We start from the raw sequence: 17,450 nt of genomic DNA on the forward strand, positions 1-17,450 counted from the left end.
GGAGCCCGAAGGAGTTTGCTGTCAGGACTTTATCTCGTCTTTCTGCTCCCGGTCCACAGGGGGCGGAGTGCAGCTGAGGAGAACGTGGCTATTTATAATGGCCAGAAGCAGTGACAGGTTTTTATCACACAGACCTGCGTATGCTGACAACAGGCTTATTGGCATTCACAATGGAACAGGGAAGAATGGTGAGGAGTGCGTATTGTTGTATATTGTTCAGGAGAGTAGACTGAATTCTAAGGTGCATGGAGAATTATCATATGAATTAGTAATACCGTCTGTGTTAAAGATGTAACTCTGGTGGAAGGTGCGCCACCTGCTTTTCTCTATAAACACATTATTGCTTTGTTCAAATGTCGATAGCCTTGTTTCCATTGAACATGATGCAGCTCCCGTCCAGGCCAGTTGTGCTTCCATGCTCCGGGTACGGCTCTGGGTCCAAGGGCAGACCTGACGTCATCCAAAAAAAAAGACATGTTTTCTTATAAATGAACATATATGAAATCTGAATCCTTCTTGAATTATGCTCTTCATCATAACGCTGACCTCAGCAAATCAAAAAGACATTTAGTAATTCAGTTTGTGGCGTTCTGAGATGTAGCTAAAGATAAAGTAAGCACAAAACAACATCTGGTTTATCATCAGCTTTTTCTGTATTTCACCTCTCTGAGCCTCTATGCCACGTTTGATTATCTCTATATGTAGTGCATTGGGTCTGGCTCATGTTAGGTGTATTATGCACTGGAAATATAATATTTCTTATATTGACATGAGTGCTGTGCATCAATAAACAGGAAGCAGCTGGCTGCTCAACATTAGTTGCCATCACTGGAAAAACTGCTGTTTATAACAAGACCAAGTCAGCATTTTCACCTTCATATCTGTTCGTTGCCATCTTGATAGTCATTTATCTAACAAATATCCATCTTACAAGGCTTGCACAATGTTTCCTTACACTTGCCACTTGTGCAACTGCCGGTGTGCTGCTGCGTGACCTGCCTCGTTCCCTTGAGAGTTGGTCCCAGGTCCTAACAGTGCCAGATAATTTTGAACGTAGTAGCTCCTGTGCTCCGCTTGGGACCCCTGAAATGGAGCAGTACGGATCACTTTACGCTGTGGAAACACTCAGGGTCTGCACCTTTCTACCCCTATTGAAACAAGGCTTATCTCCTTCAATACAAGCAGATGGCTCCACCAAACTGAGTTACAAGTCAGTTCTGTGGAGAGACAAGTATTACATGTTTTTCAAGGTTTGTTTCTCACAATAAAACACCTGTGAGTGAATAAATAGATAAGTGCAATGCTGTGAACATTCCAAGTAAAGAAGAGAAAAACAGGGTGTTAGAATCCAACCGTTGCAAATTACAGAGTGAACCTTTAAAAGCTTACAGACATGTTGAAATTTGTATTTAAAGTTTCAACAAAGTGGAGTCTCTTCTGACAACAAGCAAACAAGAAATATTGCTAATTCAGGCACCTGGATGGTTTTAATATAGTATTTTTTGTGTTTTTCATTTTCTGTTTACACAGGGTGAGTATCAGAGAAGATGGTTGGTTTAACAAGCATGAAATACGACTATAGCATTGTAAACATTTCTTTTCCTGTATGCAATCTCAGAGAGTAAGTACTAACCAGGCTAACTTCAAGCAAGAACAAACACCACAAATGCTCCATAATTCAGTTAAGCATGTTTTTTTTTTTTTTTATATAAAAAAAATAACCACAACACATGAACCCATCTTGATACATACAATAATTACCATCTTTCTTGTCAACCAGATTTGTAAAGTGTCCTGGGGCTGGGGTAGCCAGGTTGACGCCACCTAGTACCTCTGCTCAATTTTATTTCTCTCCAGTGACAAGGTCAGGAGTTGGAATACACTAGACTGAAACCCGGAAGTTGTAGATTGCGTACGGGCCAGTCATGCGCCTTGTCTGGGTCCCTTTTTGTGGTACAGCACAACAGTAAACAAAGCGGTCGAGATGGATGTAGATGAAGCTATACATTCTGTGTTGGCAACGATTCCCGAGATTCTTGAAGATTTAAAGTCAGAACAGAGAGAATGTTTGGTGAATTTTATCAAGGGGAAAGACGCTATCGCCCTTCTTCCTATGGGATTCGGCGCTTTACATACGTCACGACCAAAAAACTACCCGCCTACCGTCGAGCGAACGAATCCTAATGCTGCGAGGTCAGACAGTTTCCACGAAGTGAAACAGGCTGATGAATCTGGCTAGGGTTGGGGATGGACAACAAAACAAAAGAAAGCCTTCAGTGCCCATTCTAGTTGAGTATTTTCACGCTCATCCCAATTTCATATAATGCTCTGTTAAATAATGGTCTGGGATGTTTTCCTTTCTATCTCCATGACACAACTGAATCAACATTGTACCTGCAGCCATCTCATCATTCTTGTGTAATAATAGTAATAATAATAATTTGCATTTTAAAATTTGAATTGCTGGTGTGAGGCGTGAGTGCATTTGAACACTATTGGTATACATATGCATTTGAATTTTTCTCATACTAAAGAAAAATACAAACACAAACACAGAAACAAAGTACGTATTCATGAATCCTTCTTGACATATACATTAATTAACCATCTCTCTTATCAACTCTTGTAACCTTTTGCTCACACTCACAGCCCTTTAAAGATGACATCACTTCCTGCTGTGCGCTCCATGCCTCCTCGCACTGCGTACCAAACACTCATCTTTACTTATTGATGGAGACATTATTATTCCACATGCTGAGGGCCGCATGTTGTTGACAGCCAGCTCTGTTTTACATGCATAGAATCTTTGTCCCATCACAGTCCCATTCTGTTTTCCACGGTTTTAAAGCAGTGCTACGTTTGGGCACTTTTTCACTTGTATTTTTTTGTCTATTTATTTGTAGTGTTTTTTCCTGTTTTTGTTTATACAAGTTATTCCTATTTTTGAATGTTTTGTGAAGTACCTTATTTGTAGTTTTGCTCCTGGTCTTGTGTTGCTCGTCTAGGAGCCTTTAAATACGGTAAATCCACCATCCTTATTTAACGTGGGTTGCCTCACCATGGTCTTTTCCTTTGTTATTTTGTTTTTTTGGAGGCACTGGATAGTTAAGGGTTTATTTTCCCCTCATGTCTAAAAGATAGAAAACTTAAGAATCAAAGCCTGAGTAATACAAAGTAAAAAAGTAATACGATTATTTAATCCTTAACCTTGTTTCCTGTGTCCGTTGTAAAGATGTTTTGATCTGTGTTTTGGGGTCATAACAAGTGGTTGTACCCATTTTTTTTTTTCATCATTATTATTTTGTTCTTTTCAAGTAATTGTCCAAGTACAGATATATTGTAAAAGCAGCTATTGAGGTGTGTGCTATCTAATAAAGCTTTTTCACTACAGCCGGAAGTGCTATGATGTAGGGTAAATGTCACTTCTGGTTAATGGGTTTCTATGGCAAAAAATCTGTGGAAATGTGTTGCGTATTTTCCACCAGCTTCATAAATCTGCCCCATCACCAAATCTTCATCCAGTAAGGTCGACAAAGAACATATTCTGTCCATGAAGAACTTATCCACAACTATCAAGGTAAGAAAGACCAAAACTTAAAGGCTAAATAAGACTAACATTAGTGAACTACTCCTGAGCAAAACTAACATTATGGTCATGTATAAAAACAGAAATTACTAGTTAACTCAGACTGAATCTACAATTAAAATAATACAAAATATTTCATGATGTAGATATTAGCATATACAGAGAGATTTGTGCAGTTCAAATGCTAGACATGTAATTTGTAAACATCTGTAGCATTTGAACTGCACAAATCTCTGTCTATGCTAATATCTACATCATGAAATCATTTTTTTAAATTCTAGAATCAGTTTGAGTGAACAAGTTGCTTATTAATGAATTACTTAATACTTATTAGTTGTGGATAAATTCTTCATGGACAGAATATGTCCTTTGTCGATCTTGTTGGACGAAGATTTGGTGATGGAGCAGATTTATGAAGCTGGTGAAAAAATACGTGAGACATTTCCACAGATATTTTGATGTTTTGACGTTTACCCTACATCGCAGCACTTCCAGCCATTGTGAAAAAGGTCTATTGTAAAGAGTTAAGCATTTATTTTCCATGAACCAGGAAGTAAGGCAGCTGCACTGTTAGCATGCTAATTGTTGTTAACATTACAGTGATGGCAAACTTTGACAGAACTAGTTCTTCTTTCATTTTTTTTTTCAAGAAAAAAATTCGGTATGCCAACGGAGGCTAGTTGACTAATAAATGCTAGTGTGACTAATTAATGAAAAATTATCAATAGTTTAGCATGTTAGCATTGAAATTAGCATCTTAGCATTTCAAAGGTCCTATGTTATTCAAAATTTATGCTTGTGAGCTAAGTTACAATGTTGTTATATCTTCAGAAATATACTTGGAGTTGTGTTTTGTTTCATTCATACATGTTTAACTAACTCTTCATCATTAGTCTGTCTACATCTCCAAAGCTACATCTCCACCTTGTGATGTCAAGAAGTGGAAGTTTTCAAGTTAACAGCTACCTTTTACCTTTAGTTGAGTAGAGATTGGCAATTCGGAGCTAAAATGATCCGAATGACTCTATTGAAGCTGTATGAAGTTTAAAAACACAGTGGAGCTCTTGTATTACCACATGACATCACAAGAGTGTTTTCTGTTTAAGAGAAGAATGCAGCTTAAATATGCAGGGTATGTGTGTGAATGAAACAAAACACAACTCCAGTTATGTTTTGGATGAGGAAACAACATTGTAAAATCAGAAAATAATGTGATATGGGCTCTTTAATAGACGCTTTGCACCGTCACGTGACCCCTATAGCAACGGTACCTACGTCGCCATGACACCGGGCACGTATGCCCTTGACTTCAGTAGCATCGGAGAAACATGGGCAGGTTTTGTTGTGTATTTGGTTGTTCTAGACGCTCTGAACGGGATAAAACGATTATTTTCTTCACTGTTCCTCAACAATTATCAAAAAAAAGACGGGAATTATGGCTAGAGAACATAAACCCTGAAGAGATTTCCTATGGTACCATCAAGACACACTCACGTCACTTTCATCAAGGTATTTGCTATTTAAATTGTTTCATAGCTTATTTAATGAGAGAAGCACATTTACTGAACTAAAATTGAGTGGCAGTAGAAACTGTATGTTCCAACGCACATATAAACATGTCACTCATCGTAGGACAGATGTTTTCTTCATTGTCTTGCTTATCCAACTATGTCTTCTAGAATTAATCGCTTTTTGCGAGCGGATCTTTCTAATGTTTGCGAGGATCTTTTCATGGACGATTCTTTCGAGGTTCGGCTCACAGACTCTTCGACTCGCGCGTCATGTTGATCATAGGAGCCCAATGTGGGTTTGTTGAATTGTAAACTAGTGCAGGTTTTCCTGGATAAATAAATGAAATTTTTGTTCAGTAAATGTGCTTCTTTCATTAAATAAGCTATGAAACAATTTAAATAGCAAATACCTTGATGAAACTTCGGGTGTCTTTCATTCCATTTTTAATTTTAATCTTCATGTTTATTTATGTTTTGATTTGTTTTTATTATGATTTTAATATATTTCTTATTCTGTAAAGCACTTTGAATTACTTTGTGTAAGAATTGTGCTATACAAATAAACTTGCCTTGCCTTGCCTTACCAGAGGAAATCTCTTCGCAGTTTATTTTTGCTAGCCATAATCTGCATCTTTTTTTCGATAATTGTTTGAGCTCCCTGATGAGTAATTTTCAGAGGAACAGTGAAGAAATGAATCGTTTTATCCCTTTCAGAGCGTCTAGAACAGTAAAAAACACACAAAAAAACTGCCCATGTTCCTCCGATGCTACTGAAGTCAATGGCATAGCGTGCCCGGTGTCATGGAAGCGTAGGTACCGTTGCCATGGGGGACACATGACGGTGCAAAGCCTTTATATCTAGATACAGTAGATAGATGGAGGAAGATAACTTAATGGTTATTTTGCAAGGCAATTTATTTTTATTTTTTTTAAATGTAGATACTTGTTAATGCACCAGAGGACATGCTAGTACATGTTTGTGTATTTTACCCTTTGTGTACTTGTCATTGAAACCATCATTTAGTATTAAAAGCTTGTGATTGACAGGTATAATGAAGCAGCTAATCACATCCAGTCCCAGCTGACCCATCAGTCACTCTGCTCCACATGTGTTTTGTGAATGAGACAGTGGGAATGAAGCTGCCTGGGGATGGGGAGGGGCAGTCATTTGCATTTGTTAAATTGTGCTTTTATTTAAGGAGCTGTATGTAGCCCACCTCTCACTGATTTAAAGGATGCATAATACATTATATTGTACATCCATAATATCTGAGTCAAAATGTTGTTTCCTCATCAAAAACACACCTGGGGTTGTGTTTTGTTTCATTCACACACGTTTAACCCATGAGCTGAGTTCTTATCTCAAACAGAAAACACTCTGTTCCACCTTGTGATGGCATGTGGTAATACAGGAAATGCCCCACTGAGTTTTTAAACTTCATACAGCCCTAGAATTGTCCATATCTACTGGACTTAAGGGTGCTTCATGTAACTTTCCGACTGGGGGTCCATCGCCTTCTTGTTTCTGTGGATATGTCATTGCTCTGCTTAGAATGCTCTACAGTGTGACATTAAACTGCCCTACCTTACATTTATTCAATTATAGGTGGTTTTATTGCTCAAATATACCTAGAAAAACAAGTATTCAGACTGTGAGTGGGGTTGCCTCTCCACGGATCTGAACTGTAAATTGGTCTGGTTTGGTCTCCATGAAGATAGAAAGGTTTGATACCATACTGTGAAACACATCAGCCAAAGCAGTGACATCTCCATGAAGAAAAGTGTATATATGATGGACCCTCTACGAGAAAAGTTACACAAAGCACCTCTAAGGTAAATGCAGCTAAAAACTACCACTAAATGACATCACAAGGTGGAACATGGGTGAATGAAACAAAACAAAAAAACAACTCCAGGTTTGTTTTTGATGAAGTAACGTCATTTTAACATGGCTTAAAGCTCACAAGAGTTCAATTTGCATAAAAATGGACTTGTGATAATAATTTTGTTTAATAATTTAGCCAGTTAATTTTAAGCACCGCCTCTCCTTCCTCTCACCAAATTCCTACTTTCCTGGACAGTAAAGAATGACTGATTTAACATTCACTATGGAGCTAGAGAACGCCGCAATTCTGTTTAAAACCTGCCCATTAAAAAGATAAATTTACCGCACCATGACACCTTTTACAATCTACTCCTCTGCCTTGTCACTTATGCAAACACTGCCAGCGTCGCACCATAGATCCTCCATTTCCTGGAACCCTTCTTCTCCTCAACGACATCCAATCAACAGCTCTGGCTTTTTTCCCAGAAGGCATAGCACCTTGACCCCCTCCATGATGGGACCGGGTAGATTTACATTAGCCAGAGATGTTCCCCTAACTCTGCATCTCCACAACATGCACACACATCCCTGGGGGGTTATGGATCTCTAGCACCGGTCCCTCTCCCCGTAATAAGACTTCAAATGCCTGTAGCCTTCGCCTATTGCTCCCCTGATCTGTCAAAGCCACGGCGAGGTGTCGGAGGCTATTACCAATAAACCCAGTGGTCATATAGAGACATCAATATAATGTTTACGCTGCAAACCAACGTCGTCCATTCTGGCCTTGTCTGGACGTTGGAGCCGATGGAGTGAAGAGGGCAGTTGGAGGCATGAGTGGGCGAGCCAATAGCAGGTGTCCAGAACAGCGTAGAAAGTCGTTGTGTGAGCAGAATGTGTCTGTGTGGAACGAATTGTATTGATGTCAGTGAAAGGATGATCCATGGTTGTTAGAACATGTCCTTTGAAATACTCAAAGTTAGTGTACAGATCAGTTTTCATGTGGTCATGGTCAATGGAGATACAACGCTTTTCCACCTTCAAGGCACTCAAAGCGCTTTACATCAAGGAACCACTCACCCATTCTCACACACACACACATACACACACCAGTACACCCAACCTGTGTTTCGAACTGCCAAGCTTCAGAGCAGCGGACAAATGAGTTACTGTTGCCAACTAAAAAAAAATAAAAAAATCTAAGGAATGATGGGGAAATTTAATTTACTTCCAAAACAAGAAAGACTGCGCGCACATCAGCCGAGTGCAGGTGCAGGACCAACAAGATCAGATAAAACAAAAATAATAAAAGTCCACACACTGTTTCAAAGCTCCCAACGTTTCCAACTTTAATTTACTTACCTGAAATCAAATGTAAAGCTCAATTGTGTAAAATAAAAGCTTTTTACCGTCATTTTGGATGTTTATTGCATGGCATCATTACACTGAGCAGGCTTGCTTCTCCACAAACCTAACTCTTCATGGAGAATGTTCTAAAGTGGTCTGAACTTTCTATTTCCATGGAATCATCTTTAACACAAACCCTGCATATTTAGGCTGGGTTCCTCTCTGAAACAGAAAACACCCTGTTCCACCTTATAATGTCATGTAGCAATACAGGAACTGCTCCGTTGCGTTTTTAAACTCCATATGCCTTCACTAGAATCATTTAGATAATACCAACCCTGGAATTGACTGTTTCTACTGAACTAAAGCCAAAAGGTGGGTGAAAACTACTGCTACATGACATCACAAGGTGGAACAGAGCATTTTGAGCTTTGGAGACAGACTAATAATAAATGTGTGAATGAAACAAAACACAAGTCCTAGTGTTTTTTGAGGAGGTAGCAACATTATAACATGGTTTAAAGCTCACAAGAGTAAATGTTGTGTTATATACAGTAGAACCTTTAAAATGCCTTTTCAGCCTATCTTCTCAGAAATTTGGAAGATATGTTTGTGCTTTTCTCTCAGCCGGATTTAATGACAGTTTGAGTTCTCATCTTGTTCCACTGTTTTGATGTGTTGCCCTATCAGCTTCAAATACTTGTCTATTACAGACAGTTTTCAACAAGAGCCGTTACAGATGGATGTGTGAAAGAGTATGACACATAACCATCTAGAATGAACCAAGTTCATTTCTTTTAGTTCCACTTCAGAAGTCACAAATGCCATAAATAATGTCCCAAAACGGCTAAAGGTCACGATGCAAATTGCCTTGGTCATGTAGGGTCATTAAAGGCATCCATCCAAGAACGCATTTACCATGACAATACACACACGATTGGTTAGAAGTTATCTCCAGATCGATGACTGACCGTCCTAATTACCACCGGCAGCTAATTGACGCAATGAAAAATGTCAACATCCGTAAATGATTAGCACTGATGCTAAATGTCACAGAATGATTTAAGCATACCAGACCTGAACCACATTGGCAGCTCTGTCTGTATTGAACTGCACTGTTGTCATGATGATACAGATGTTCCTAGACTGCACAGTCCACCAATACAGAGCTCAACAGATGAAAAAGTAAATGAGCTCTTTCTAGTCAGATTGTACTAAAATATGGCTCAGATTAAAGTCTAACAGAGCTTCAGACAGAGCATGTCTACAGTTAGCATCACACCCACAGGAAATGTTGATCACATTAGATCAAGAAAGGTAAGGATTGGAACCCTATTTTCTTGCTCATATAAAATTGCTCGCAGTTCATGGCAAATACACAGACAGAAAGAGCTGGACCTGAGGCACCCGTGTCTGGAAGCTCGGCGCTGCTCTGTAGAGGTGGACAGATTGTAACGACAGGTGTTTCTCAGCAGTCCTCCTCTCAAATATAAAATACCACGCCAAACCCCCACCCACTGCACCCAGCCACTCCGTTCCCTCTATTCATCACCCTCTGCCCTGATCATCCCTCCATCAGTCTGCGTCCTCAAATCAAAGGCCAAACGCTAAATGTGATCTCGCTTTTTCAGCGGTCGTAAACAACACTAGACTGCCGGGTTTTGACGTTCCTTGATGGTGTTTGGATAGGGGTGAGATAAACAGCAGTTATCGGGGATCAGAGATAGAGCTGAACATGGGCGCGAAGCTGCACGCACCTCACAGCAAGAGCACGTCTGGGTTTCCAATGACATCTATCTGCAGTCAGAGAGAGTCAGGAGAGGGCAGGCATCCAGCAGAAGAACGGAATTACTTTGAGCAAAGTGAAAACATGAGAAATATCATTATATATATATAAAAAGCAACAGTGCTTTTTTTCTCTTTACTCTGAGATAAGACCACTTTGAGAGTATGTATCATAGCTCAAGTACTGTCACAATACAAAAGAAATGTGTGTGATGTATTGCTATGGAAATGTTGCTATAAATGATAATATTGCAGACCATTTTAGCAGGAAAGTAAACCCTTGATTGTGATTAAAAATATTGGAGTACAATAGTACAATAGTGTAAAGAACACACTAGAAAATTGTTATTGTATCAAGAGTCCAACCACAGCTGCTAATTTTTAAGTTTTTATTTTCATTCACGTCACAAAACATCTCCTCTCCAAAATGTGTATCATTCAGAACAAACTACATCACTTCTTTTACCTCAGACAAATAATATCAATAGTGCTCTGATTGTTGATTCTGTAAAAATTGGCACCGTTTGTTTTTTAAAAAGTCAGAACTCTCTATTGGTTTACTCTCAGGCTAAACAGAAATATTTTTATGAATTAATAAAGATGAAATGTTTGGACCGCTGCCAGATTCAAGGTCCTATATTACTAAAAATTGACTCTTTTGAGCTTTAAGCCATGCCATTATCTCATCAAAAACATACCTCGAGCTGTGCTTTGTTTCATTCACACATGGATTATACCTGGATTAAAGATTTCTCTATAAAACATCTCCAAAGATCAAAATGCACTGTTCTACCTTGTGCTAGCACGTTTTAAAGTTCACAGCGACATTTTACCTTAAATTAGACAAAGATTAGCAATCCCAATCTGAAATTATACAAATGATTCTAGTGAAGGTGTATGGAGTTTAAAAATACTGTGGAGCACTTCCTGTATTATTACATGACATCACAAGGTGGAACAGAGTGTTTTCTGTTTGAACTCAGCCTAATTATGCAGGATTTTGAGTTAAATATGTGTGAATGAAACAAAACACAACTCCAAGTAGGTTTTTGATGAACAACATCATAACATTGATCAGAAAATGGCGTAATATGGACCCTGAATGATTTAAAACTAAATATTACATCTTTTCAATGAGAAAAAGTCGTCAAAATGTTACAGGAAGTTGAAACCCACGAATAGTCTCCCTCATAAAGCCATTCCATTTCAAGTAGAACTCTGTATTTTGTATAAGATCTACCGTAAATACTCCAGAATCCGGTTGACTCCTGTGAACCCTCAGATTTATGCTCCCTCTGCGTATCCATACAGAGATAAAACCATCGCTGTAGCTTGCAGCTTAGTGCCGCTTATCACGACTGCTGAGGGTCCAAACAGCAATATTTCAGTCTTGTAGAAAAACATTCACTTTCACTAACCATCCCAACTAAAATTTATCACCAAGATTTCGGCATACGATTGCCCTAAAACACTTTTACATGAATGCAGATTTGTGCACTAGATGACAAAATGGCTGGTATAGGCTAAGCAGGAGGATTGTCAAAAGTATCAAAAATCTGAACTAAAACTACAATTTAATGTTGAAAATCATATTGTATTATCTAATAAAAGTGTTTTTGCTTTTCATTGTGGTATTGTCAGCTTCTCCTGGAGGCAGCCTGAACAGAGGATCTTAAGAAAGAGGCTTGGAGAGTTAGAACAGTTCTCAGACATGTCTCTTTATTGGTTCAGGCAGGTACAGGTCTCAAGATTCAAGTTGATTCAGCATGATTTTGCCTACGCGGCGTCTCTGTGCATCGGTCGTCCCTCGATAACGCAGTCGACGTTCCCCCACTCATGCACAGAAAAACTGGGTGCCTTTTACACCAGCATAACTGTTGAGTTAACATCTTCATGGAAACATACACAGCAGTTTTGTCCCAACACGTGTCCCATAACAGACTGGCAGATGCTAAAGGTTGGAGACACAACCCCACTGACACTCCAAAGTCCAGAAACATACACAACATGTACACAGGGATTCATTACAGGGCAAATTAACATATGAATGAAACTTTAAAAACACAGAGTAGAAGCCCACAGTTTCTGAATAAATATTGAGGATCATGTCTATGCCTTTGCATCAAAATAGAATTTGAAAGTTTAGTTTTAACACTAATGTAATAATGGCAGTATATTGCTCAGTGACACAAAGGCAGTGTGATCTTAGGCCACGCTTGAAAGAGCCATCTTATTTTAACCACAACATAAAATGGCCAATTAATTAAGAAGTAACACTACCCAAAGTACACAGCATCTACAAATGAGGCTTTAGCTAAAAATCGTTGAAGTGGGAGGCTTTTAATCCAAGCCAGTACTCATTCACACCGTATAAATATCAGAGTGTGAGATGGTCCACCTCCACACTGCTCCTCGGGACGTATTAAGAACGCTGGATTTAGAGCGTTTATAAATTAAGACTGCCCACATTCTATTCAACCTCCCACAACAATCATTGCTCATTGGGCGCCACGCTGGGCACATTAAAATAGAATGAAGTATGTCCATGAGCATTGCCATATTTTGGTCCAGACCACAGTGCTGCTCTGTGATTGGTCCAGTCTTCATCCTACTGGTGGTTTCAAGTCATGGGCGTGTGATAAGAAAGCCAAAGATGGTGTCGTATTGTTTTCAGTGGTCTGAGCTCCATGTGATCAGTTCTGATCAGACTGTTCCATTCAGACTGGAGCGTCAAGGCTTCAAGTTAACATGCAAAGTCTATGTGGACGCACATCTTTGTCTATCTATGGTGCGTCTTGAGTGTTCAGGCATCAATGCTGTGGATGTGCATTCAGGAAGTTGGTATCAGAAGTAAAAAATGCTGAACTTTTGGTGTTGGACCAATCAGGGACGACTATCCAGTGACATAGCTGCGTTATTATCCAAAAGAAGGAGAAGAAAGAGAAAGACCAGAAAGCCACAAACACCAGATCAAGAAATCTACACCGTGTCATTAGCAGATTATGAATATGTACACACCGCAACCGCCAAGCTGATCACCAAGACTACACCAGGACTGGACCAAGACTAAACCAGGACTAAACCAGGTCTAAACCATTGTCATTAGCAGACGTGCGTATAAATATACACACGCCGCCACCACTGCCGATCGCCTCTGCTGATGTGTTTTATGTAATAAATACACTAAAGCCACTCTCTCCACTGGGAAAACAAGGCACTCACAGACTACAGCAAACGCGTCTGAACTCAAATGCAAAGGCGTCCAAATAGAGGCATCCAGGGCGTTATTTGACACCACGGTCTGAACGCAGCATTAGAAAAAACTTTTATAGATACAGTAGATATGAACATGAAACCAGACCAGCAGTGCAGGCTGGAAAGGCCGTTACCGTTACTCACGATCGGAATTCCAAATATGGAACTCGGCTCCAAATTTGCCCCTATAACTTCGGGGTGGTTTGGCGTCACATTCCCTTAGTCCATTTCTTTATCTATGTGTCCATATTAAAACAGAAAATTTGTGATATTGAGGGTAGCATATTTAGTAAAGCTCGATCCCTGCTCCTCTTACCCGTAGCAGCAGAACTATCAGCCTCCTCAGCCTCTCCATCTCCGTACATTACATTTTAACTTAATCCAATCACCTCACACATACTCACTCAAATCACGCGTAGCTGTTTGCCACATCTTACATCTACTTACATTTTAAAAACTTTATTTTTAAATCCACAACTTATTGCCCTTTCCAACATCCCTTGTAATAAAATATTTAGCCCTGAACAAATGTGCACGCAACCGTACTGCAGCTAACGTGATCAAATCCCTTGGCGATGAAACCTCAAATTAGCTGCTAACTTTGCGTGGCTAACTTGCTGTCACTATGCTGCCCCATCTTCTTAAATAACTGCATCGTCCATTGGAGAAGGTATTAGCTTTGGTTACATTTGGGTCCCTGGAGTGGAGATACCTATTACTCATTCCGATGACCGCTCTCATTACGCAGGCAAAGAGCTAAGATGGCCGACGGCGCTTGGAGGAGAGGAGAAGAAGTGAAAAAGTCGGAGCAGACAGATACATAGAGGTGCCTGTAGGCCGAGACATGCTTCACATCCAACAATGCATAATTTAATCGAGAAAATTGAAGCTTGCTTTGTGAAATTCTTTTGTGTCTCTGATGTCTTGATGTTGGTAATTCCATGCAATATATTCCAGGTCTAGTCACGCAATGCTCTCTGGATATTTTTCACACTTTGCTTAGCCAAGACTCAAGAAATTCAAGGTTTTGCTCTCTGTCACCCTATTGAGTGAGTTAGATCAGTTGCCCATTTTTCTTATACCATAGTGTATAGTGCTTAGAGCATGAAACAACTTACTACCAAGTAATCTACAAAGCGTGTTCAAAATGAGAGCGAGAACTTTACATTTTAGAGGGTATGGACATTTCAAATTGCCCAATGTTCGAACTACTTGTAAAAGTTTCTGTGTATCTATATGTGGTGTAAAACTCTGGAACAGTCTGGATACACATCTCAAACAATGCCAACATATCCATAAATTCAAGTTGTTATATAAACATATGGTTTGGTCACAGTATATAGAGAATGGGTCTTAATATTAGAACAATACTGCCTTCTGTAGTGCTGGTTTATGTTGTTTCCTTACCATTGCTGGTACGTGCTGTCCATTGCATCACTTGTATCTCTAGTCTGTTACCATTGTTGGTTAGCCAGGCTGGTGTGTCTACTGTCCTAGTGTCTCCGCTCAATATGATTTTTCTCCAGCAACTAGGTCAGGAATCGGAATACACTAGACCACAGGTGTCAAACATAAGGCCCGGGGGCCGGATCCGGCCCTCCAAGACCTTTAATCTGGCCCTCCACTGATTTTCTACAAAAATATTTTGAATTATATTTTCTGTTAAAATATTGATAATTTTCTGTGGTATTTATCACAGCACCGTCTCCAGCGTCTCTGTACGTGGCCCCTCCCACCAAAGCAGCACAAATGAAGACTTGTCTCTTTCCAAACGCTCTTAAAGGACGATCGTTTTGACTGTTGATCGTGACACAATCATCAGCAAAATGTCAAAAATGAGAAAAGTGGAGCTGAGTGCAGGATTTTCCAAGAAAAATGGACTTATTCCTTTTTGCATACAAGTTAATGTTAAAACTTTGTGTTGAAATGGCATTTTTCTTAAAGTTTCAGGTTGTTTATAATATTATAATATTTTGTAAAAGAAACAGTTCATCAATTAAAAAAGATTTCTGTAATAGATTTGTGTTTCTCTGCACAAATATTTGAACTTATTGTTATTTTTGGGGTTTATATGCCATGAGTTTTCTGATCCGGTCCCTTTGGGATCAAAGTAAGTTGGATACGGCCCCCGGACCAAAATGAGTTTGACACCCCTGCACTAGACGGTTCGCAAAAACCCCGGAAGTGCGAGTTTGGGCACCAGCCAATCAGTGAAGAGCCGTACATTCTGTGTTGGCAATGATTCCCGAGATTGAAGATTTAAAGCTGGAAAAAAGATAATGTTTTATCAAGGGGAAAGACGTTATTGACCTTTTTCCTACGGGATATGGGAAAAGGTTAATGTACCAGTTATCCCCGTTAGTGGCGCATTATATACGTCACAACCAAATAGCAGCAATTGGTTAAATGAAAAAAACCTACCGTCGAGCAAACAAATTCTAATGCTGCGAGGTAAGATGGTTTCTATAAAGTGAAACTGGCCGATGAATCGGGCTAATTGTTGGTATCCTAAACCTTACCATTGTTGGTATGCTTATGTTATACTACCATAGCTATAACAGTTACTCATTATCAGCACATGTAAGTAGTTCATATAGTTTAATGCAATATGTCTGAAAAATGCAAACGATAGCTCACTGTGTTAGATTGGAAGAGTGGGGGAGGGAGTTCAATAAATTTTCTTCTTCCCACTCCTTTTTGTGTAATTTTTTTGCTATGGTTATTACCTCCGCCAAGGAGGTTATGTTTTTGCCGGTGTTTGTCTGTTTGTTTGTTTTTTTTGTTTGTTTGTTTGTCTGTTAGCAACATAACTCAAAAAGTTATGGACTGATTTTGATGAAATTTTCAGGATTTGTTGGAAATGTGAAAAGGAAGAACTGATTTCATTTTGGGGGTGATCCGGAAGAAATCCTGGATTCTGGATCACTTTGAAATTTTAGTTAACATTGTGGTAAATGGGGCCAAAAAATTTGTTTCTCAATATCTCGGTTAATTATTGACCAAACCCCATGAAATTTGACTCAGGGATGAACAATGGGATCCTCTTTCATATTCCATAGGCTGATCCGGATCTGATTCAGAAGACTGATTTTATCACAATTTATATAAAAAATGGGGGTAGTCCTTGGCAGAGATCTGCGCTTTCTGAGTGCTTTTCTAGTTTCTATTATGATTTCACTAATGTCATATGTTCCATTGTGTAAGAATGTGAATCTCTTACTTGCCCAAAATAAATACATAAGTAGACCAAAAGTCAACAGTCAATATCGTGATAGAAAAAGCTTAAGGTAAATTACTTTATTTCTTAACATATTTGACGTACTGAGTTTTGGCTTTACAAGTGTGTTTCTCAACTTTCAGGGAATTAAGAATGTGTACAGGCCCTGTAAGACACATGCAGACCTGGTTGAAGAGCTGCATATTTCTAACAAATAGAAAACACTAATACAGGATGTATCTACAGGTTTTTAAATTCCATACACCTTCACTATATTTATGTGGATAATTTCAGACCTGGAATTGCTAATCTGTAATGAACAATAGGTTAAATCTTGAAAAGTACATCTTAGCGACAGCTGATTAAAAAATAAAGGATTACTCAAACATGTGTGAATGAAATAAAACACAGCTGTTTTGTGTTTTTGAGGAGGTAACAACACTGTAGCATGGTTTAAAGCTCACAAGAGGAAAGTCTGTGTAATACAGGGCCTTTAAAAGTTTTGTTTTTACTTAAATATTTGTCTTCAAATGAAAACCATGAGTGCAATGCAAATAAACAAATCTTCATTAATTTTCTTGCCCAGTAGGCTTATTCATTTATGTTTTAAATATACACTACTGGTCAAACGTTTTGGAACACCCCCATTTTTCCTGATATTTATTGCAATTCAAGTTGTGCAAATCCAATGAATAGTTTAAAATGGTACAATAATAATGGTACAGGTAAATACTGAACAGCCAGAGGTTAAAAAGAAAGATAAAAGATAACAAAACTCAAGTTCAAGCTCTGCCAAAACTACCTCAGGAAAAAAGAACAAGATGGTAAAGCTTGAAAACATGGAGTGTCCAGCACAGTCTCCAAACTTAAACCCCATCGAGCTGGTTTTGGATGAACTGGACAGAAGAGTGAAAGTGCCACACATTT

Source organism: Boleophthalmus pectinirostris, unplaced genomic scaffold (genome assembly GCF_026225935.1).
Source record: "Boleophthalmus pectinirostris isolate CB_2022bp ecotype Guang Dong unplaced genomic scaffold, ASM2622593v1 HiC_scaffold_23, whole genome shotgun sequence".
Lineage (NCBI taxonomy): Eukaryota > Metazoa > Chordata > Actinopteri > Gobiiformes > Gobiidae > Boleophthalmus > Boleophthalmus pectinirostris.